Consider the following 25,549-nt stretch of genomic DNA (forward strand, 5'->3'; position numbering starts at 1 on the left):
GTGCCTGCCACTAGATCACCAGGGTGAACGTGCTCAGTACTGTTATAGGCCGTTGAAGTTTGGGCCAGGGGCGTGCGATGGCACTAGTGTATTTTTAAAAAAGGTACCCCCATTGGGGAATTGTTTGGCAGATCATGCACTACGTTAAAAGTCTCAGAGACCCACACCACTACATTAGCCCTAATTCTTAACTCTGTCTCCTGCAATGTCTCTTCCTTATCTCCAACGACATGACCAGGGTGCACGTGCTCAGTACTGTTATAGGCTGGTGATTTTTGGGCACGGGGCTGTAAAGGCACTATTTCATTTTGTAAAAACAGGACCCCACATTGGGGAATTCAGCATTACATTACATTGGGCCTACTTCTTAAGTCTGTCTCCTGCAATGTGTCCTTTAACTGCCACTAGATGACCAGGGTGAACGTGGTCTGTATGGGGCATTTAGGTGTAGGGGGCTGTGATGGCACTATTTTAATCAGTCCAAAAAGGACCCCACATTGGGGAATTGGGCATGGCATTCCATTGGGCCTACTTCTTAACTCTGACTACTGCAATGTCTCTTGTTTAACTGCCACTAGATCAGCAGGGTGAACGTGCTTTGTACTATTATAGGCCAGTGAAGTTTGGTCAAGGGGGGCTGTGATGGCACTAGTCTATTTTTACAAAAGGTACCCCCCATTGGTGAAACCACATCCTTCTTGGAAAACACTTCATAACATTTGTGTACCTTAAAGAGCTCATTTGAAAAGCACCTTTTTGTGTTGCCTAGTTGCTAACATTGGACACAATACACTTCATATAAATTTGATAAAGCAATGCTGCCTCAGCAGTCCATTAAAAATATAGCTTTGTCCACTATATTTGTTTCTCTCCTTGCGAGCCTTAACTTTGTCTGCCTCAAATGTACAAATGGAGAATATGCAAATGGCGATTTGTAAACAAGATTGAAATACTGTATACCGAATGCATTCAGACAATCACATAGCCGCATTTCTTGTAAAACATTTAGAGATGTGACTGACAATGCTCATAGTGACACAATCTTGATGAATGTTTGTTTATTCACTTCACAAACAGTTCTAAGCCTCTATATGTTTGCTGTTTGTCATTGTAAAACATTAAGGCTTACTGAAACTATGCCGGTGGTGGTTTGATCTAAATCCTTGTGGCTTTTATTTTGTAGGGGTTTATGGCCCCTCGTCTGATGACTCCATGATATCTTAGTTTCATCCAACCTTGAAAAGTGGCCACTTGTAGGTGTGGGTGAAACTAGAGTTACTACGTAGTATTATTCACTATATAAGACCAGAGAAACATGACTAAGACAGATGCCAAAACTGGGGTACCTGTACATGTACAGTGTGCTGATACCTGCATAATTGGGGACGCCCATGCAGTGTAGGTAATCTCCCAGGGGTTCTCTGTCTTGGTGTTGTTTCTCTGATATTCCAGATGGATGATGTTTAAAAGCCTCTCGGTGACGATCCAAGTATACTGTATGTAGTTAATCTTCATATATACGTAATCACTATATTTATTTAATCCCTATATGTACTTATTAACCTGTGTATGTTAACACATACAAAAGTGTAAGCACTCACACTATTCAATCATAATATTCCTTGAATTTTGTAGTTTGCAATAAAATTGCCTTGTATTGCAAGTATTTGCCTTTTTTAAAGCCGTATCTGAACCGTAGTGTTAAAAACATGTCAAATAAAATTGCAAAATTCTCCTGTAAATAATTGTGCAAAGAGGGAACCATCATACCATTAAAAAATACGAGTGAATTTTTCCTGGGCCCATCCAGTATGTGGGTTCCAAAGCCTAATGGGGTGCATATGACTATGCAGCAGGGCTCGTCTTCCTGCCAATGTATAAAACCAAGGAGTATGGAGCACAAAGTGCATATTGTGAAGTGGATTTTCATGAGCCCATCCACTATGTGGGTTTGAAGGCCTAATGGTGTGCATATGACTATGCAGCAGGGCTCGCCTTCCTGCCAATGTATAAAACAAAGGAGTATGGAGCACAAAATGCATATTGTGAAGTTGATTTTCATGGGCCCATCCAGTATGTGGGTTCCAAGGCCTAATGGTGTGCATATGACTATGCAGCAGGGCTGGCCTTCCTGCCAATGTATAAAACCAAAGAGTATGGAACACAAAATGCATATTGTGAAGTGGATTTTCATGGGCCCATCCAGAATGTGGGTTCCAAGGCTTATTGGGGTGCATATGAATTGGTAGCAGGGCAGGCCTTGCATTCAATGCAACACTTTTTCAGGAGACCCCCTGGACATCTTATGACAGGGGTATTGTGGTGCGTCGTAATTCACTCACAGCATAGGCTACAACAGCTTAGGAGACCCACTGTTTCACAATGGCCCTTTAAGAAGATTAATGCCGCCTGATGCACCAGTAAAAATAGGCCCTGAGATTTTAAGAGTCCCTCCTTCGTAAAGGAAATAAGATGGGTCTGCTTATGTGTCACACACCACATGGCCAGCTAGGGTTGTTAAATGTTACAATGACATTTCCCAGTGAATGCATTTGTAGTGGTTGAAAGCAATGATGAAGTTGAAAAACGCTTCAAAAACGCAGCGTCTGAACTAAGCCTAAGTGGGAGAGGAAATTTTCGGTCTGGGGTTAAATATTTGGCCTTAAAGGCAAGACATTAACCTGCAAAGGATGTATCTTGATATATTTCCAAGCAAAACCCGTTTTGATTTTGTTTTAATGTGTTTTTTGTGGCACCGGGAAAAATGGCATGAATCTCGGAAAAAAATGATTAAGGCTGTGAACTAGGAGTCAGGAACGCTTCCAGGGGCGATCCTCATGAGGTCCCTGTGTAATTCGAGCAGTGTTTCCATCATTTTCAGACGTTTTTAGACCTTTAGGCTATGTGCACACGTTGCGGATTAGCCTTAGAAATTTCTGGTGCGGATTCTGCATCTCTTGGCAGAAAACACAGCTGCGGATTTGTCGCCTTTTTTGTGCGGATCCGCAGCGTTTTTGGAGAGGTTTTGCTGCCGATTTTTTGCAGATTTTCAGCGTTTTTTACCCCTGCGGATTTCTATAATGGAATGGGTACAAAAACGCTGCAGATCCGCAAAAAAGAAGTGACATACTACCTCTTTTAATCCGCAGCGTTTCCGCATGGAATTTTCCGCACCATCGGCACAGCGTGTTTTTTTTTTCTCATTGATTTACATTGTGCTGTAAATCAATTGCGGTTCTGCAGCGTTTCTGCGAATCCGCAGGAAATACGCAACGTGTGCACATACCCTAAAAGGACCCCCAGGGGGATCGCAGTAAAAATAGTAGGGTCTCCCATAGACTTACATTGGGCTCCTTGTTCTGGCCGAGTACCCAAGTATTCCAATTTGCTCGACCCGAGCATTTTAGTGCTCGCCCATCACTAGTACTGATCTGTTCTACGTGTGGTTTCACATACAGTTATATGAAAAAGTTTGGGCACCCCTATTGATCTTAAGCTTAATGTTTTATAAAAATTGTTTTTTTTGCAACAGCTATTTCAATTTAATATATCTAATAACTGTTGGACACAGTAATGTTTCTGCCTTGAAATGAGGTTTATTGTACAGAAAATGTGCAATCTGCATTCAAACAAAATTTGACAGGTGCATAAGTATGGGCACCTCACCAGAAAAGTGACATTAATATTTAGTAGATCCTCCTTTAGCAAGAATAACAGCCTCTAGTCGCATCATGTAGCTTTTAATGAGTTCCTGGATCCTGGATGAAGGTATTTTTGACCATTCCTCTTTACAAAACAATTCCAGTTCAGTTAAGTTTGATGGTCGCCGAGCATGGACAGCCCTCTTCAAATGATCCCACAGATGTTCAATGATATTCAGGTCTGGGGACTGGGATGGCCATTCCAGAACAGTGTAATTGTTCCTCTGCATGAATGCCTGAGTAGATTTGAAGCGCTGTTTTGGATCATTGTCTTGCTGAAAGTTCCATCCCCTGCGTACCTTCAACTTTGTCACTGATTCATGAACATTATTGTCAAGAATCTGCTGATACTGAAAGGAATCCATGCGTCCCTCAACTTTTCGACAAAAGAACGAAACCAGCTCACCGCATAGCTACTGCCGGTGCACGGAACTCCACGTGGATGGACGCAGTCATCAGAGAAAAGAAACGAAAAAAAAACTTGTTCCAGCACCACTTGAGTAAAATCCAGGCTTGTAACTTTATTTTCGCCAGAGTAAAAACAGTGGTAACACGCTCTTCTAAACACACCAGGGCACAAACAGCGACGCGTTTCGATCTACTGATCTTTATCAAAGCTATATACATGGAATTGTACATCCCGTATATACCCCCTCATGACCAATCAGGATCAAGAATAATGATCACATGATCCGGTATAAGGTCCTACAAGTATGAAGGAATCCCTTATCTATTACACACCGCAATGCCTAAACGTGATATTTAAAAATGTACATGATTTGACATAAATAACAAAGATAAAACATACATGAACTCATGATAATAATAACAACATTAATAATGAAACATCAATTCATTACGTTTATTGAGGCCAGTTGGAAACCGAGTATTCAAATAATAAATCCAGAAGGCTTCACGGGTGTGTAGAATCCGTCTCAAATCCCCACCTCGCGGGGGTCTATTAACTCTTTCTGTCCCCTGAACTCGAAAAAACTTAGTGCTACGTGAATGGACTGAGATAAAATGTTTGGACACCGCAGAAATCGTGCGGGTCGAATTACCAGTGTGACCGATATCATATAAATGCTCGCCAATGCGGATTTTCAATTTGCGGGACGTGCATCCAACATATGATAAATGACAGGCAATGCAATCAATTTTGTAAATAACAAACTTAGTATTACAATTAATATATTGTTTGATGTTAAAACTCTGTGAGTTATCATGATTATAAAAAATTTTAGTAATATTTACATGTGCACAAGTTCTACAAATATTAGACCCGCATTTATAAAATCCGCTGCAATCCAACCAAGTTTTATTTTTATTTTTATTTGTATTTCGATTAGCCCCAAACATACTTGGCGAAATCCTGTTGCCTATAGACGGAGCTCTCCTGGCAACAACATTAATGCCAGCATGTAATATCCTGGCCAAATTTTCATCTTCATATAGGATAGGAAGGAATTTATTAATAATTCCCTTAATTTGTTGGAACTGCGGGCTGAATTGAAAACACACATAGGGTTTATTAATATCAGTGGAGACCGTGGTTTTAATTTGTTCTCGGGCAATAAGATCCTCGCGTTTTTTGTAGCTAAGAATTTTATGGGCTCTATTTAGTGTCCATTCTGGATATTGACGTCTTTTTAATTTGCTTGATACCAACTCTAATTCTTTATTTAAGGCAAGATCGTTACTACAATTCCGTTTAATTCTGACATATTCACCCACTGGAACGGAACGGATGGTATGCTTAGGGTGTCCGCTGCTGGCATGTAAAATAGTGTTTCCACTAAGTGACTTATGAAACGTGTTAGTTCAAATAAGACAATCTTTTGTGCCACTCAAATTAAGATCCAAGAATTGAATGTGGTCCGGATTCTGTCTATATGTAAACCGAATATTGTATTCATTGGAATTTAAATAATTTATAAATTCTGGTATGGCAGATACCCCACACAATGAGTAGGTCATCGATGTATCTGCCATACCATACTAAACAGGACAAAAACGGATTGGACGCAGAAAAAATAAATTCGTGTTCCCAAAACGCCATTACCAAATTAGCCAGGGAAGGTGAAAATTTCGCACCCATGGCCACACCTGATTTTTGCAAAAAAAAACTCTCCATTGAAAGAAAAAAAATTGTGGGTCATGAGAAAAAAAATTACCTCTAAAATAAAATTCTTTAAATCAACAGAATAATTACTAAATTTGTCCAAATGAAATTGAAGGGCACGCATCGCCAAATCATGCGGAATACACGTGTACAGTGAAATTACATCGCAGCATAGCCAGGAATAATTACAACGCCAGATTTTCTCCGAAAACACTTTTAACACTTCTTTGGTGTCTTTTATATATCCAGGAATTCTATGCACCAAAGGTTTTAATAGGGAATCAACCCACTCACATAAATGCTCGTTGGCTGAGCCAATACCCGAGACTATTGGTCTCATGGGTGGTATGGTATCACATTTATGGACTTTGGGGAGTCCATGAAGGATCGGACAGATAGGATCTTTAACAATCAAATAATCCACCTGTTTTTTTGAAAGCACACCCAAGCTGAAACCCTCCTCGATAATTTTGTCTACTTGATGTTTAAATTTAACGGAGGGATTAGACTGAAGTTTCTCATAAGTCACTGTGTCCGAGAGTAATTCCATAATTTTGGAGCAATAGTCAGTAGAATTTAGAACCACCACCAATCCCCCCTTGTCTGACATCTTAATCACCAAATCATCCATTTCTTTTAATTCACGCAAAGCCCGCCATTGTCTGCGGGAAAAATTATTAGTGCTATAGTTGTAAGCCATGGATGTTTTGTCATTATTCAGCTTTCTGATTTCTTTCTCAACAATCTCCTGAAACCTGTCCATGCATTCAGATCTTGCATGGACAGGATAAAAGTGTGGATTCTTGGTGACCAGATCAAGAGATTGATTGATGGTGGAAATATCAGACGAATTTTCTGTATTTAAAGATTGTAACGTAACTAAAGCAACCTGTTCAGAAAAATCCATACCAAGAAATTAATTCTGAATAACATTATTTTGCTCAATATTATCACTTCGATCTATATTTTCTGCATTATCCAAAAAATGTTTCTTGATAGTAAGGTTGCGCATGAATTTGTTTACGTCTAAAATAGTAGAAAACAAGTCAAATTTTTGATGAGGCACAAAATTGAGACCCAGGGAAAGAACTTCCAATTGATCCTGAGTGAGATGTCTTGCAGATAAATTTAGAACATTGTCATTAATGGGAGTGTTCATTTGAATAGGCGTCTCCTGCGTCGAGTTAAAATTCCGTAATCTTCTGCGGTGTTTCCTGCCGCCACGCCTTTTGCGTTTTTTGAATGACGAAAAAACGTTTTCCTCCCAGTGGACGTAGATTCTCCAGATGATAAGTCTGACATACTACGATTATTGTTCGATGATTCAGGATCAGATGGATTAAAATTAACATGCAGTTTGGCTGCTGGTTGCCTTCGATTGACCGAGTTGTTTTTTAAAATGGATCTAGGAGTTCTATTGCCATTGTCCCACTGGCCCCAATCATAAACTTTGTTTGTGGCATAGTCATTTAAATCACGGGCAAACTTTCTTCTTTTACGCTCCATGATATCGTCCTCCAAAGCACTAACATTGTCATGTATTTTACTAACAAGAAAATCAAACTGTGTTACTGATTTAAATTGTACTAGAGACAAATTCACAGTTTCCATTTCTTGCTGAATTTGTTTCAATTTGACATCCTCATATTTAACAATTAGTTTCATGAGATTTATAGAACAATTGCTCAGGATAATATTCCATTCATCTGTAAATTCAGTGGAATACACTGTGGTAGGTAATTTTTTGATGCGCAGTCCTCTAGGGACCATGTCTTTAGAAATATAATTATTTAAAGTCGTTTGATCCCACCAAACTTTGGTTTCTTGTAGTAATAATTTCTCCAAGTTATTCAGACCCTCGTGCAAATCAGGTGCAACATTCAATTCATCGATCTCATTAGAAAACACCTTTGCAGCCTTCTGTGATCTGTCTCTAATTAGGTTCATGGCCATAATGAAAAAATGTGAAAAAACTTAGATAAAAGAGGAGAATATGTTTGTCCTGGGTGCAGCATGCAATTTGCAATAACACTCTGTGTCATATGTCAAGAGAGCGGTATAAACACGGGAGCAACGTCAATCTAATAGTGGACAACAACTCGAAAAAAGAACGAAACCAGCTCACCGCATAGCCACTGCCGGTGCACGGAACTCCACGTGGATGGACGCAGTCATCGGAGAAAGGAAACGAAAAAAAAAACTTGTTCCAGCACCACTTGAGTAAAATCCAGGCTTGTAACTTTATTTTCGCCAGAGTAAAAACAGTGGTAACACGCTCTTCTAAACACACCAGGGCACAAACAGCGACGCGTTTCGATCTACTGATCTTTATCAAAGCTATATACATGGAATTGTACATCCCGTATATACCCCCTCATGACCAATCAGGATCAAGGATAATGATCACATGATCCGGTATAAGGTCCTACAAGTATGAAGGAATCCCTTATCTATTACACACCGCAATGCCTAAACGTGATATTTAAAAATGTACATGATTTGACATAAATAACAAAGATAAAACATACATGAACTCATGATAATAATAACAACATTAATAATGAAACATCAATTCATTACGTTTATTGAGGCCAGTTGGAAACCGAGTATTCAAATAATAAATCCAGAAGGCTTCACGGGTGTGTAGAATCCGTCTCAAATCCCCACCTCGCGGGGGTCTATTAACTCTTTCTATTCCCTGAACTCAAAAAAACTTAGTGCTACGTGAATGGACTGAGATAAAATGTTTGGACACCGCAGAAATCGTGCGGGTCGAATTACCAGTGTGACCGATATCATATAAATGCTCGCCACTGCGGATTTTCAATTTGCGGGACGTGCATCCAACATATGATAAATGACAGGCAATGCAATCAATTTTGTAAATAACAAACTCAGTATTACAATTAATATATTGTTTGATGTTAAAACTCTGTGAGTTATCAAGATTATAAAAAATTTTAGTAATATTTACATGTGCACAAGTTCTACAAATATTAGACCCGCATTTATAAAATCCGCTGCAATCCAACCAAGTTTTATTTTTATTTTTATTTGTATTTCGATTAGCCCCAAACATACTTGGCGAAATCCTGTTGCCTATAGACGGAGCTCTCCTGGCAACAACATTAATGCCAGCATGTAATATCCTGGCCAAATTTTCATCTTCATATAGGATAGGAAGGAATTTATTAATAATTCCCTTAATTTGTTGGAACTGCGGGCTGAATTGAAAACACACATAGGGTTTATTAATATCAGTGGAGACCGTGGTTTTAATTTGTTCTCGGGCAATAAGATCCTCGCGTTTTTTGTAGCTAAGAATTTTATGGGCTCTATTTAGTGTCCATTCTGGATATTGACGTCTTTTTAATTTGCTTGATACCAACTCTAATTCTTTATTTAAGGCAAGATCGTTACTACAATTCCGTTTAATTCTGACATATTCACCCACTGGAACGGAATGGATGGTATGCTTAGGGTGTCCGCTGCTGGCATGTAAAATAGTGTTTCCACTAAGTGACTTATGAAACGTGTTAGTTCAAATAAGACAATCTTTTGTGCCACTCAAATTAAGATCCAAGAATTGAATGTGGTCCGGATTCTGTCTATATGTAAACCGAATATTGTATTCATTGGAATTTAAATAATCTATAAATTCTGGTATGGCAGATACTTCGGCGCCCCACACGATGAGTAGGTCATCGATGTATCTGCCATACCATACTAAACAGGACAAAAACGGATTGGACGCAGAAAAACACCAGATTTTCTCCGAAAACACTTTTAACACTTCTTTGGTGTCTTTTCTATATCCAGGAATTCTATGCACCAAAGGATTTAATAGGGAATCAACCCACTCACATAAATGCTCGTTGGCTGAGCCAATACCCGAGACTATTGGTCTCATGGGTGGTATGGTAATTGCGTGCCCTTCAATTTCATTTGGACGAATTTAGTAATTATTCTGTTGATTTAAAAAATTCTATTTTACAGGTAATTTTTTCTCTCATGACCCACAATTTTTTTTCTTTCAATGGAGAGTTTTTTTTGCAAAAATCCGGTGTGGCCATGGGTGCGAAATTTTCACCTTCCCTGGCTAATTTGGTAATGGCGTTTTGGGAACACGAATTTATTTTTTCTGCGTCCAATCCGTTTTTGTCCTGTTTAGTATGGTATGGCAGATACATCGATGACCTACTCATCGTGCGGGGCGCCGATGGATCTGCCATACCAGAATGTATAGATTATTTAAATTCCAATGAATACAATATTCGGTTTACATATAGACAGAATCCGGACCACATTCAATTCTTGGATCTTAATTTGAGTGGCACAAAAGATTGTCTTATTTGAACTAACACGTTTCATAAGTCACTTAGTGGAAACACTATTTTACATGCCAGCAGCGGACACCCTAAGCATACCATCCGTTCCGTTCCAGTGGGTGAATATGTCAGAATTAAACGGAATTGTAGTAACGATCTTGCCTTAAATAAAGAATTAGAGTTGGTATCAAGCAAATTAAAAAGACGTCAATATCCAGAATGGACACTAAATAGAGCCCATAAAATTCTTAGCCACAAAAAACGCGAGGATCTTATTGCCCGAGAACAAATTAAAACCACGGTCTCCACTGATATTAATAAACCCTATGTGTGTTTTCAATTCAGCCCGCAGTTCCAACAAATTAAGGGAATTATTAATAAATTCCTTCCTATCCTATATGAAGATGAAAATTTGGCCAGGATATTACATGCTGGCATTAATGTTGTTGCCAGGAGAGCTCCGTCTATAGGCAACAGGATTTCGCCAAGTATGTTTGGGGCTAATCGAAATACAAATAAAAATAAAAATAAAACTTGGTTGGATTGCAGCGGATTTTATAAATGCGGGTCTAATATTTGTAGAACTTGTGCACATGTAAATATTACTAAAATTTTTTATAATCATGATAACTCACAGAGTTTTAATATCAAACAATATATTAATTGTAATACTGAGTTTGTTATTTACAAAATTGATTGCATTGCCTGTCATTTATCATATGTTGGATGCACGTCCCGCAAATTGAAAATCCGCATTGGCGAGCATTTATATGATATCGGTCACACTGGTAATTCGACCCGCACGATTTCTGCGGTGTCCAAACATTTTATCTCAGTCCATTCACGTAGCACTAAGTTTTTTCGAGTTCAGGGAATAGAAAGAGTTAATAGACCCCGGCGAGGTGGGGATTTGAGACGGATTCTACACACCCGTGAAGCCTTCTGGATTTATTATTTGAATACTCGGTTTCCAACTGGCCTCAATAAACGTAATGAATTGATGTTTCATTATTAATGTTGTTATTATTATCATGAGTTCATGTATGTTTTATCTTTGTTATTTATGTCAAATCATGTACATTTTTAAATATCACGTTAAGCATTGCGGTGTGTAATAGATATGGGATTCCTTCATACTTGTAGGACCTTATACCGGATCATGTGATCATTATTCTTGATCCTGATTGGTCATGAGGGGGTATATACGGGATGTACAATTTTATGTATATAGCTTTGATAAAGATCAGTAGATCGAAACGCGTCGCTGTTTGTGCCCTGGTGTGTTTAGAAGAGCGTGTTACCACTGTTTTTACTCTGGCGAAAATAAAGTTACAAGCCTGGATTTTACTCAAGTGGTGCTGGAACAAGTTTTTTTTTCGTCCCTCAACTTTAACAAGATTCCCGGTGCTGGCATTGGCCACACAGCCCCAAAGCATGATGGAACCTCCACCAAATTTTACTGTGGGTAGCAAGTGTTTTTCTTGGAATGCTGTGTTTTTTTGCCACCATGCATAATGCCTTTTTGTATGACCAAACAACTCAATCTTGGTTTCATCAGTCCACAGGACCTTCTTCCGAAAAGAAATTGGCTTCTCCAAATGTGCTTTTGCATACCTCAGCCGACTCTGTTTGTGGCGTGCCTGCATTAACGGCTTCTTTCGCATCACTCTCCCATACAGCTTCTCCTTGTGCAAAGTGCGTTGTATAGTTGACCGATGAACAGTGACACCATCTGCAGCAAGTTGATGCTGCAGCTCTCTGGAGGTGGTCTGAGGATTGTCCTTGACTGATCTCACCATTCTTCTTCTCTGCCTTTCTGATGTTTTTCTTGGCCTGCCACTTCTGGCCTTAACAAGAACTGTACCTGTGTTCTTCCATTTCCTTACTATGTACTACACAGTGGAAATTGACAGGTTAAATCTGAGACAGCTTTTTGTATCCTTCCCCTGAACAACTATGTTGAATAATCTTTGTTTTCAGATCATTTGACAGTTGTTTTGAGGAGCCCATGATGCCACTCTTCAGAGGAGATTCAAACAGGAGAACAACTTGCAAGTGGCCACTTTAAGTAGCTTTTCTCATGATTGCATACACCTGGCTATGAAGTTCAAAGCTCAATGAGGTTACAAAACCAAAAAAAGTGCTTTAGTAAGTCAGTAAAAAGTAGGTAGGCGTATTTAAAACAAGAAAATGATAAGGGTGCCCATATTTATGCACCTGTAAAATTTTGTTTGAATGCAGTTTGCACATTTTCTGTTAGTACAATAAACCTCATTTCAAGGCAGAAACATTACTGTGTCCAACAGTTATTAGATATATGAAACTGAAATAGCTGTTGCAAAAAAAACAATTTTTATAAAACATTAAGCTTAAGATTAATAGGGGTGCCCAAACTTTTTCATATAACTGTATACTGTTGCCTGCAGCAGTTGGCTTGCCTGTGGAGACGGATAATGGTTAGAGGCTAGCACAGGCTAGAAGGAGTTTAATGGGCTTTGGAAGCTAGTTCCTGGTTGTTACGCAGTTGGAAAGTAGCTTTTGATAAGATAAAATGAATTGCTGATTAGGAGAAGTCCACAAGTGAGAGAGTATGTTTTTAGTGACAGAAGATTTATAGATAGCAAGTTCCAGAACAAGTTCTACAGCAACTGATTACTATAAAGCTTGAGTGCACAGATTGAGAGAGTAATAAGAAAGTTTCTTTCCACTTGCAGTCAGTATGGCCACAATATAACAGAGCTGAGGGAGGTGCAATTCCCCTAAGCAGCTAGAAGGAATGGGCTACAAAAGGCCCACCAGGAGGGCACACGAGGTACACCTGAAGTCAAGAACAAAGGGGAGTGAAGGTCAGATCTTGGAAGCTTGACAAGTATTCTGTCACTCACAAACAATACAAATACCATCGAAATGCCATTTGCATTACACGTAAAAAAAGAGCCTCTGTGTACCGTAGAAGAAATGTACAAGAAGTATTGTGCCTGCTATCATTTGTTACAGTTCTATTTGAGGAATTCTAATAAAGATGTTTTTATCTTTTACAACGGATTTTGGCCTCATTAATTCATCATCACGAATTATCAAGATGAGCCAACCCTCAGATCTCACTCATGCTCTCAAGGATACCATAACCAGATGCTTTGGAACTGCAAAGCAAGCCTCGTTACATATGTTCCCTTATAGATGCACCTTTAAATTAGGTGGCATAGGACTCTTAAAGAATTAGGAGCATCTTAGTCCTGCACACCCCATCATTAAGATTGGGGTGTACAATATAAATTTTAATGAATCGGGCCTTAAATGATATCCTCACTTGCCCCAAATGTCTAGTGTATCATGATGGTTATTGTTGCATTTCCCAATCTCCTGTTTGTAAGTACGGTAATATTTATTACTAAACTCTTATAGTGGTGTACTTCCTCATTTTGTTAGGTCTAGTGGTTTACCTCAGTTTCCCATGGTGTTTTCCTTTAGACCTGGATAATCAGTGTCTTATTTTCTACAGTTAATGGCAATCTGTGGTTTGGCACTCTTATTACTGATCTATTCATTGTAAAAAAAAAAAAGTTTACTTCCCTAATCCATGATAATCAATGGTTAACTGTCTTTGGTCCTGTTAGTGGTTTACTCCCGTGTTTATTCTGATCACATGTATAGCATCAAATAGCATTCTTTCATCAGAAATGCAACTTGGCAGAATATTATAATATGTTATCAAAGTGGACAGCATTCAAGCGGTGGTCAAATGAAAGTAGAAAAATTACAGTATTTATTCTGCCTAAAACAAAATAGCAAAGTTTCCAGCTTGATTAAAGACCGTTAGTAGGTTGAATCCTAGCTATGGTATATTAGGAGGAATAAATTATTTTTCTACTTTCAATAGACTTGGACACTGCCAGAATTATTCTGACTATTGATTTATTCTCCAAGTTTCTGATGGTCATTTGTTTAATTCTTTTACCTTTGATTAACAATAGTTTACCCACTGTCCCACTGTTTTGTTCCAGATCATTAGTGGTTTATTCCTGTAGTTTCTGATGATCATTGATCTAGTTTTCAATGGTCTTTAGTTGAGAGAAGTGCAACGATTCACATAGAATCAAATTTGAGTCAAGTTTCCTGAAATCCATGTAGATATATAATGTAACCATGCTACTCACGTGGGAGCGAGATGTATCACAGGAACCATTTTGATTTAAAAGTCTGGCTGGTTTATTTCAGTCCTCATAAACCGCATCACAGGAAAACACAAATACAGCCATTATCCTGCACAAAGTGAAACAAAGTAAAAAGTCCATACAGTAGTGTGAGTTCACCTGCTTGAGTTAGAGTCCAGCTATTTAATTCTCTAGCAAAGGCACACACTCTTGGAGGTTCACACACCTTCACACGCTGACATGTGTGAGACAAACAGGTCTCATTTTACAATGTGAACTGCACCGAAAGGTGGAGATATGGTTAGTAGAGTTGAGCAAATTTGTTTGGGTTCCCTCTTATTCAGCAAGCTATATCGCTTACTGAATAAGCTGCAGAGGGAACCTGGCTTCCTGGATTGCGCCGGCTGATCAGCTGATCGGAGCCACAGCTGCATGTGTCGTGGCTGTATCCCAATCACAGCACATGCATGGAGAGCCCAACAAACAGGCTCTAAATACATGTGCTGTGACTGACACAGCCGTGACACATGCTGCTGCTGCGCCAATCAGCTGGCACGATTCAGGAAGCCGGGTTCCCTCTGCAGCTTATTCGGTAAGCGCTATAGCTTGCTGAATAAGAGAGAACCCAAATAAATTCGCTCAACTCTAATGGTGAGCAGCCATCCCACCCAACTCATCAGCTGCTCAAAATCAACCTGTCATGGCCAATTAACCCCTCTTAGTACTATGTGTACTAGAGCATTACTCCAGGTTTATATCACAGAGGACAACCACCTTTGTGATACATATCTCCCATCCACTATGTGCCCAGCAGCCTCCGTAAAATATATGTACATATATATAAAATTATGTCCAAAATTGTCCAGAAATTTTGGGGCACGGTGGAATTGGCATATTAGTGTCATCTTGATTCTGAAAGCACCGTCAGTCAAAGCTTTAATTGCACTCACGCCTCAAAGACTAAAGTATAATTGAATGCAGGAAATCGACATTTAATACGTTCTCTAAGTCAGCTGCTGTAACGCTTGTGGATGTGAACCCATTGCACTATTGGCCACTCTTACATTGAAGGGTCATAAGTAAGTGACAACCGGGTATTCGCTAAAGCCTCTAGTGGTGAGGTTAGGTTTTGCCTCCATTAGTCACCAGGTACTGCTCCAAGGCAGTCACTGGGTGAAACGGAGGCGTAGTCAGACAGTTCGAGGTCGGGGCAGGCAGCACACATTCAATATGCATGGCTGAGGTCAGGAGCAGAGCAAACAGGCCGGGTTGTTAATGAGATACAGACTATGGAGAAACACTTGAATGGATGCCATGAGAATAGGAACCAATGTTCGGGCTAGGAATGGTAAGAGGCTTTGTCAATTATAGACCCTGCTGACACAGGATAGACCGGGGAAGATAATCTCTGCACCACACAGTAGAGTTAAGCTCCTGCAGAGACCGGTCACGCCCCTCAAAGGCGAGATGGAAGCCACATGCAGATACAGCAGTGCTGCATGAAACAGAGTCAGCGGGATGGCCAGACATGAGTAGAAACCGTGTGGTGGACAGAGTGGTGCTGGGGAGACCTGTGAGTCACCGCCGTGACAGCTGTCAGTTTTACAACCGGCTTGAAGAGTAGATAAATCCCACTCCTGGGGGGCTAGATGGGCAAATTTCTCACCTTCCCTCTCATCCCTCAAAGTTACAACTCTGGAGCTGAGAGTCGGATGAAAATTTGTGAAAACAAAAATAGGACAGAAGTAGGATATCATCCAGGTGTGGGCAGCATGGTGGCTCAGTGGTTAGCACTGTTGCTTTGCAGCACTGGGGTCCTGGGTTCATATCCCAGCAAGGGCAACATCTGAAAGGAGTTTGTATGTTCTCCCTGTGTGTGCGTGGGTTTCCGGTTTCCTCACACACTCCAAAGACATACTGATAGTGTATTTAGATTGTGAGCCTCATTGGGGACAATGATGATAATGCCTATAAAGCGCTGCCGAATAGAATGGCGCCATATAACAATGCATAATAAATAAATACGTGTGGTCCAATTTTCACGCTCTGTTAGAAAGGAGAATTCTCATGAACATCAGATGCAACTCATGAAACGCTCATGAAAATCACTAATGGAAATGGGTCCGTTTTTCTCGTATGTGAATCAGGGTCCAACATAGCGAGATTGGTTCTCAGTTAATATAATAAACCTAATTATATAAATATAATGTATAAAAGCAGATAACAAGATTTTTTAGCTGCTATTGTCAAATTGCCAATGTCTAAATTTTTAGATTTCTAATTCCTTTATAAATGCTCCCTTAGGTTGTATGAGGATTTGCCAGATGTCACACTGAAATAATTATAGATGGGCAAAGTTTTACTTATTATCCTTATTAATTCCTGCCTATTGAAAAAAATAATTGTACAAATTAATATACCAGTGACTCAAAATAATGAACCAAAAAGTGGTCCAACCATACAGTTCCTGTTATTGCACAAACTGCTATATGTTGCACAATAGGGACATATACAATCTGCTTTTTGGCAGTTTTCTGGCGTCAAAAAGTTGCAAATTTTGGCTGATGCTATAGCGGTTCGAAGTTTGCAACTGTCCTCCTTCTTGACATATTTTTAGAGAAGTCTAGAGAAATGTTGTCTACTGGTTATGCCAGAGACCCAAAATAATGAGTGCAATTACTGAGTATGTGATATCACACAGAATTAGTGTATAATCCACATCTGGAGCAATTTAGTACAGGATTTGTGGTGCTTATCAGGAGTCAAAAATTTTCTAATTTTGGCTCAGGCAATATTTCTGCTAAAACTTGCACCTTTTCCCTTTTTTAAAGTTTTGATAAAGGTGGGTTCAGTTAAGAATGAAGGGGCATTACCACCAACCACTTAATGGATTCACTAAAATGTGTGCCAGAAATTGGGGAAAACCGTAGTGCAAAACTATGATAGCACCTACAGTCAATGTGCCAAATGTACGGTTTCCCACCGAAGCAAGCAGGGGTCAACTTATTCACTTCAGTAGAACTGAGCTGTAATACCGCCTACAACCTGTGGACAAGAGTGGTGCTATTTCTGGGGAAAAAATTATATTCAAATGGCCAGTACAGTAATGGACACATGACAGAGGCTGATTGCTGCTTTGGAGACTCTTTGGCCCCTGTGCGGCTACACAGGTTGCATCAATGATACCATGGCCATATGGCCATCAGTGGAAAATAAAAAAAATCTGTGAACCCCCTTCTGAGTAATGCATAAGGTAGCAAATCACAAAGACTTGCAGATCTTCAGGAAAAAAAGAAGGGAGACGATTTTTTATACATGTATGTGGTTGGATAACCAAGAGACCAGAAAATAATAAGATTTTGTGTCGGACGCCATTTACATGAGGGAATCTCTTGGGTGAAAATGTTTTCTGTTGATGAAGGCTGAGAATGTTCTTTATTTAAAGAAATGAATTAAAACTTAATGGAGATCAGCGGGGAAGATGTGTTATATTATGTGTTATTTTGGTTAAGTAAATGTACTGGATGCTTCACACCCTACTGTGCGGATTGCTAATATAACTTTATATGCAATTATTGCATTATTAATGTACAGTAATCAGTACAGCAATTATCACTGCTCATTAGGAAGCAGATACAAACTGGGAATACGGATACAATTTTAACTACACGGTAAAATGTTGTGAATTGGTAGATGACGTATTCTTCATAACCTAGAGTCAAGTCCAGAAAAAAAATTCTTAATCGTGGAAGAAGTTTGGGGAAAAAACATTTTGGTTATTGGATAATTTAAGGCTATTGCTGAAGATACAGAATCCAGATAAAGAATCTGTTTAGATGGCTTGGAATACCTTTGGAGTCCATGACTTACAGAAGATCTTTTCTTTCTCTTTATTTAAACGATTGTCAAATTCTGTCTCCTTCACCTAAAAAATTATTTCACATGAGACAAAACTCTAATCTAGGTCCTAATCATTTCTCACCTAGATGACTGTAACTCACTGCTAAATTTAAGTCCACTAAATAGGGATAATGACCAACTTTTAGTACAGGTCCACTCTTCTTGTTATGCCATGAAGAGAAGGTCCGTCCTGAACAATGACACCTAAGTCTTGGATGAGAGGGCAACACTGTGACAGGGTTTGCGACAGAGCAGCAATAGACACCAGGCCGATAAACAATCCAACAAGATTTATTGGAACAGGGAACTGGGATAACACAAATGAAAGTAATTCTGCAGCATCCGTAATGAGTCCACAATGAGTCCACACTCAGTCCACCCAAAGGGGAGCACATCCAGGGGCACCACCCGGCAATCCGACGCCAGGGAAATAGAAATAGTCCTTGAGTGAATTCAATGACTCCAGCAGATGAGAGCCACAACACAGTCCAACTTGGCAGCTTTTAACCCTCCACACTGGCACCAGGATCTCAACTCGGCATAAGATTCCAGCCCTTCCCAAGTCACCACACAGCTACAGTCTTCAGATTCAGTCCTTAAATCCAGTAGGGTGGTGAGACCTTACAATTCCATGTGGCAAAATGATCTCCAATCTCCATACATGATACCAGGATCCAGCTTCAAAGCACACAGCATCGACTAACAGAAGATGTGGCTTGTTGTCCTACTACTCTTAGTATCTCTGCCCAACAAAGGGGCTGATCCCAACATCCACCCCCTTTAAACATAGCTCCAAGGATTAAGAAAGTTCCAGAAACCCAGTCTCTCTACAGGTTTGTGTACTGGAGATGCCCCCTGCAGAGGGGAACAAAGACAAGCATGCCCCCACCATATACAGGGCAAGGAATGCTAATGTAAGCCTGATTACAGTATGGTCCATGTGTACAGGCTGGGGTGACACTCTGTTACAACCACTTTACCCAGGAGTCTGTTCACATGAGGTTAAAGCTTTCCAACAGACATACATGCCAAGAGAATGTCCGACATGTGTCTCAAATTAAGATCCAGCTCCCACCAGCAAGAGATTCATCTGATGTGTTTCAGAAAAATAAATGTTCTTAAGCATTTGTTTATTCAAAACACTTCAGCCAAATCTCTTGCTGGTGTCAGCTGGGGCTGGGTTATAATATGAGACAATAAAACCGTAAACATTTTATCTTCAAAAGAGTGCTTGTCCTCCCTTTTTGTATACTACACGTTGTTTGGAATGCTGCATATTGTCCGTCACTCCAAGGGTGAGCTGGTTTTTCTCCCTAATCAAGTTGGAAGGCTCCCATGTATGCAACTGCAAAGGCTTAGAGTGACACACATCCAACATACTTTACTGTAAATTGCTGCAGACTCGTGGTGCAGAATCTGCAACATGTGCACTTGGCCTTACAGCTGTCACCTGAGGGGCTCTTCTTCTGCTGCTTATCAGCATGTCACTTCTCTTGTTCCCCGCACTTTATTTCATACATTAGTCTTTTCTCCTGATCCCTGCTCATTATTTCACACACTCATTTCTTCATCCTTTGTTCCTTTATTTTGTTTTTTCCTCTTCCCTGATTGCCATACTCTGCATCTCCCTCCTGCACCTCCAGCTTTGCATTGCCATAATTAAGGTCTGGATAGCTGACATTCTGCCAGTTCTGCCCCTGCACTAATGTAAGGAGATAGACAAGTGAGAAGACACACACAGTTAATGGCTAACAGAGTGTCTGCAAGTGAACACAGCCATCTGCTGGTCAAAGACGATAGAGATAGTTTGCATTAGAAAGAATTGCATTAGCAGGACTTGTGGAGCGCATGTTCCCTCATGGAAATGATTGGAGAAGACACTAGGTCAGGTGACAGATGTGGCACAGTTAGTAATTATAAAAGGCCCAGGAGGGCAGTGAAAGGGAGGAGTTGGCATCTGAACCTGTAGCAGGATGGATGTGCGGTAGAGCGAGCTGGCTTACAGCCACCATTACGAGAGACCTGGCCCAAGTGAAGACCAGAGATAGAACAGATCTGAGTGAAAACATGAGAGAGACCAGACCCGAAAGAAGACCTGAGAAAGAGAGCAGACCCGAGTGAAGATCCGAGAAAGACCAGACCTGAGTGAAGACCTGAGAGAGACCAGACCCGAGTGAAGACCTGAGTGAGACCAGAATCGGAAGAGCGGAGCTGAGTGAGCATAGTCAGAGCCAAGAGAGAAACAACTAGGCGGCAGTGGAGGGACGTTAGATTGAACTGTCGTTTCAAGTTTAGACGTTCGGTAGAAAGTGGGGACTGGAGCAGTGATCTAGGGAACAGAAGTGGTCAGCGTGACAAGTGTTCCGAGTAACTCACCAACCTGGGACTTGTGGCCTAGCAGGTAGTATTGCCGACCCAAGTTAGGGCCTGTTTGATGTTTTGTATTGCCTAGAGAGTGACAAAAATAATGGGCTGGTAGGGACAGTGAGGCCCAGTGGACCGGGATATTAGGACTAAGATATCACTGATGGTATTAGTTATTTCATGGTAATAGAATGATAGTGTGTACGTAGTATTATGTCATTATGCTGTCCATCTGAACTACTGTATTCTTCTTGTAACATAACTTGTTTCATTTTCACCACTTGCGCTATCCCCTGACATTGTGCTGAGGGCCCCTTTGATTGTGTTAATCGAATAGATAGTTGTTGGTTTAAGTAAAACAGCCTCCTCGTTGTCTGCGCTGTTCCATCCGCGTACTTGTTAATGCTAAACAGACTGGATTCTCTGAAATCTATCAAGAACGCAAACACAAGGTGATTTTTCTGTCTGATGTATACCGACAGCTCTGATATCTCATTCATCACACTACATATCAGTTTTCTATAGATTAAAATGTAAAAGTCTCTCCTGGGTAACTGAACTGTCATCTATCCACTACTCTCCTCTCAGTTTACTTGTCTTCTTTGCTCTGCCAAAGGCCTACAACTTTTATCCTCCCTTCCAGGGTCGGACTGGGGTGTCTGGGGCCCACCAGAGGAATGGACTCTAGGGGCCCACCCTACAGCTATATGCAAATATCTGTCATTATAGTGGAGCATCGGCTGTAAAACACTGGAGGCTGCTGCACATCTACCGTGTGCCCCAATAACTGGGATGTATAATTACGGTAGTTTACATTAATGGGGTTCTTGATTAAAACAAGTTATCACTGATCCATGGGCTCCACAGGATAGGTGATCGCTTAGATCCGACCATTAGAAACTGCACCGATCGGAAGAATGGAGAATTTTTATCCTTGACAGGACACTTTTATCACTATTTTATAATGCAGCGGCAGGTGGGATTTCTGACCGCAGCTCCATTCATTCTCTTTGGGGCTTCCAGAAAAAAACAAGTGCAGCCACAGAGTGAATGAATGGATCAGTGATCTAGTCGGACATGCCACTCCAGTCTAATGGGGATAAAAAGTTCCACATTTTGCTGAATGGGTCCAAGCAGTCAGACCCCCACCAATCAATACATTATCACTTATCCTGTGGAGAGGTGATTACTTTTTTCCACAGGAAACCCCCTGTAAGTGCATCTCCGCCGCTGTGTACAAAGCATTAAAACTCTAATGGAAATAAAGAATTTTCTCTTAATTAATATCAGAGAGAACAAATGACCGCCATACACAACACAATCCACTATACCAAGACCAATAATACCACATACAGGAAGAAATACCACCACACCATGACCAGACCACATAGTGACCGAATAATACTACATACAAGGGACAAGTACCACCGCGCCATGTCAAGACCACATATTACCACCACTTGGTGACCAAATTGCACATACAAGGGACAAATACCACAACACCATTTCCAGACCACATATTACCACCACATAGTGACTGAATACTACAATACTGATCAGTAATTTAAAAAAAACAACAATACTATCACCATAAGTGCCAGTATTCACAGGAGATCTGTACTTAGTATGCAGTGTCTGTGTAGAAGTAATACAGTGATCACTGGTGACATTGTACACAGGACCTCTGTATATAGTATACAGTGTATAGTGTCAGTGTATAGGTAACACTGACTCACCAGTGACGTCTCTAGGTGAAGTCCTTCATCTTTATTCCAGCACAGACCGCCATCATTTCTTCCAGCCAGGACTAATTTCTGCAGGAAATAACACAGTTATCTCAAGCTCCGCTTGCAGAACACATTACTTAATTTTTCACAACTTCTACATTACACCACATGAAGAAAAAAAGGCGATATAGTGTCACTCTGCACAGTAACAGGACGGCCCCCCCATTTAAAACAGTATACTCAAAAAATAAAATAAATACATCACTGCAGTAATAATATCCCTTAATTAGCCCCTATGGTAATAATATTCCCCACCCTGACCCCGTTTATCTCATTCCTGGCTCCAGCCATATGCTCTCGCATCCTTCCCTCATGAGTATCCATTCTACCCCATATGATCTCCCCATCCTGCCCCATCTGTCTCCATCGTATCCATCCTGCCCCATGATCCAATCCTGCCCCATATCTTTCATTCTGCCCTGTGTCTCCAATCATGCCCCGTATCTACTGTCATGATTCCCAATGGCAGGGAATTTGTCAACATAACACGGGCAAAAACAGGACGAGCTCTAGGGTGATGGAACCTGAGCTGACCGCGATCCTGAACCTCAACACTCAACTAACAGTAGCCGGGGGACGTTCCTGGGGGGCCCCTAGACGTCTCGCGCCAGCCGGAGATCTAGCTTCCCCTATCAGAAGAATAACAGACCTCACTTGCCTCCAGAGAAATATTCCCACAGAGATAGCAGCCTCCCACATATAATGACGGTGAAATGAGAGGAAGGCACAAACGTAGTTATGAAAACAGATTCAGCAAAATGAGGCCCGCTTAAGCTAGATAGCAGAGGATACAAAAGGTGAACTGCGCGGTCAGCTGAAAAACCCTTCAAAATACCATCCTGAAATTACTTGATCTCATGTGCCAACTCATGGTACATGAGTGGTAATTTCAGCCCACTAGAGCAACCAGCAGCAGAGAATTACATATCTGCAAGCTGGACTAAAAAACATGAAAGCAATCATGAAACAGGGAAATACAGACTTAGCTTGTCTTGAAGGCCTAGGAGCAGGTAACAGAGACACACACTGATACATTGATAGCCGGCAAGGGAATGACAGGAAAGCCAGGTTAAATAGGAAACACCCAGCCACTGATGGACAGGTGGAAACCAGAGACCGCAACCCACCAAAGTCACCCAGTACCAGTTGTAACCACCAGAGGGAGCCCAAAAACAGAATCCACAACAGTACCCCCCCCTTGAGGAGGGGTCACTGAACCCTCACGAGAACCCCCAGGGCAATCAGGATGAGCTCTATGGAAGGCGCGGACCAAATCAGTCGCATGAACATCAGAGGCGACCACCCAGGAATTATCCTCCTGACCATAACCCTTCCACTTAACCAAATACTGGAGTTTACGTCTGGAAACACGAGAATCCAAGATCTTCTCAACAACATATTCCAATTCTCCCTCCACCAGCACCGGAGCAGGAGGCTCAACCGAAGGAACAACGGGCACCTCATACCTCCGCAATAACGACCGATGGAACACATTATGAATAGCAAACGATGCTGGGAGATCCAAACGAAAAGATACAGGGTTAAGAATCTCCAAGATCTTATAAGGACCGATGAACCGAGGCTTAAACTTGGGAGAAGAGACCTTCATAGGGACAAAACGAGAAGACAACCACACTAAGTCCCCAACGCGAAGTCGGGGACCCACGCGGCGATGACAATTAGCAAACTGCTGAGCCTTCTCCTGAGACAACTTCAAATTGTCCACCACCTGATTCCAAATCTGATGTAACCTATCCACCACCACGTCCACTCCAGGACAATCCGAAGGCTCCACCTGACCAGAGGAAAAACGAGGATGAAACCCCGAATTACAAAAGAAAGGAGAAACCAAAGTAGCAGAACTAGCCCGATTATTAAGGGCAAATTCGGCCAGTGGCAAAAAGGCAACCCAGTCATCTTGATCAGCAGAAACAAAACACCTTAAATAAGTTTCCAAGGTCTGATTAGTTCGCTCCGTCTGGCCATTCGTCTGAGGATGGAATGCAGACGAGAAAGACAAATTAATGCCCATCTTAGCACAAAACGTCCGCCAAAATCTAGACACAAACTGGGATCCCCTGTCCGAAACGATATTCTCCGGAATCCCATGCAAACGAACCACGTTCTGAAAAAACAAAGGGACCAACTCAGAGGAGGAAGGTAACTTAGGCAAGGGTACCAAATGAACCATCTTAGAAAAGCGGTCACACACAACCCAGATAACGGACATTTTCTGTGAGACAGGGAGATCTGAAATAAAATCCATGGAAATGTGCGTCCAAGGCCTCTTCGGAATAGGCAAGGATAACAACAACCCACTGGCCCGAGAACAGCAAGGCTTAGCCCGAGCACACACTTCACAAGACTGCACGAAGGTGCGCACATCCCTTGACAAGGAAGGCCACCAAAAAGACCTGGCCACCAAGTCTCTAGTACCAAATATTCCAGGATGACCAGCCAACACAGAAAAATGGACCTCGGAGATGACTCTACTGGTCCAATCATCCGGAACAAACAGTCTTTCTGGTGGACAACGATCAGGTTTATCCGCCTGAAACTCCTGCAATGCACGTCGCAAGTCTGGGGAGACGGCGGACAATATTACCCCATCCCTAAGGATGCCAGTAGGCCCAGAGTCTCCAGGAGAGTCAGGCACAAAACTCCTGGAAAGAGCATCTGCCTTCACATTCTTTGAACCTGGCAAGTATGAAACCACAAAATTGAAACGAGAAAAAAACAACGACCAAAGAGCCTGTCTAGGATTCAAACGCCTGGCAGACTCAAGGTAAATCAGATTTTTGTGATCAGTCAAGACCACCACACAATGTCTAGCACCCTCAAGCCAATGACGCCACTCCTCAAATGCCCACTTCATGACCAAAAGCTCCCGATTATCCACATCATAATTGCGCTCGGCGGGCGAGAATTTTCTAGAAAAGAACGCACATGGCTTCATCACCGAGCCATCGGAACTTCTCTGTGACAAAACCGCCCCCACTCCAATCTCGGAAGCATCAACCTCAACTTGAAAAGGAAGTGAAACATCTGGTTGACATAACACAGGAGCAGAAGAAAACCGGCGCTTAAGTTCCTGAAAGGCCTCCACAGCCGCAGGAGACCAATTAGCAACATCAGCACCCTTTTTAGTCAAATCAGTCAAAGGTTTAACAACACTGGAAAAATTAGAAATGAA

The sequence above is a fragment of the Ranitomeya variabilis genome, chromosome 2 (genome assembly GCF_051348905.1).
Source record: "Ranitomeya variabilis isolate aRanVar5 chromosome 2, aRanVar5.hap1, whole genome shotgun sequence".
Classification (NCBI taxonomy): Eukaryota; Metazoa; Chordata; class Amphibia; order Anura; family Dendrobatidae; genus Ranitomeya; species Ranitomeya variabilis.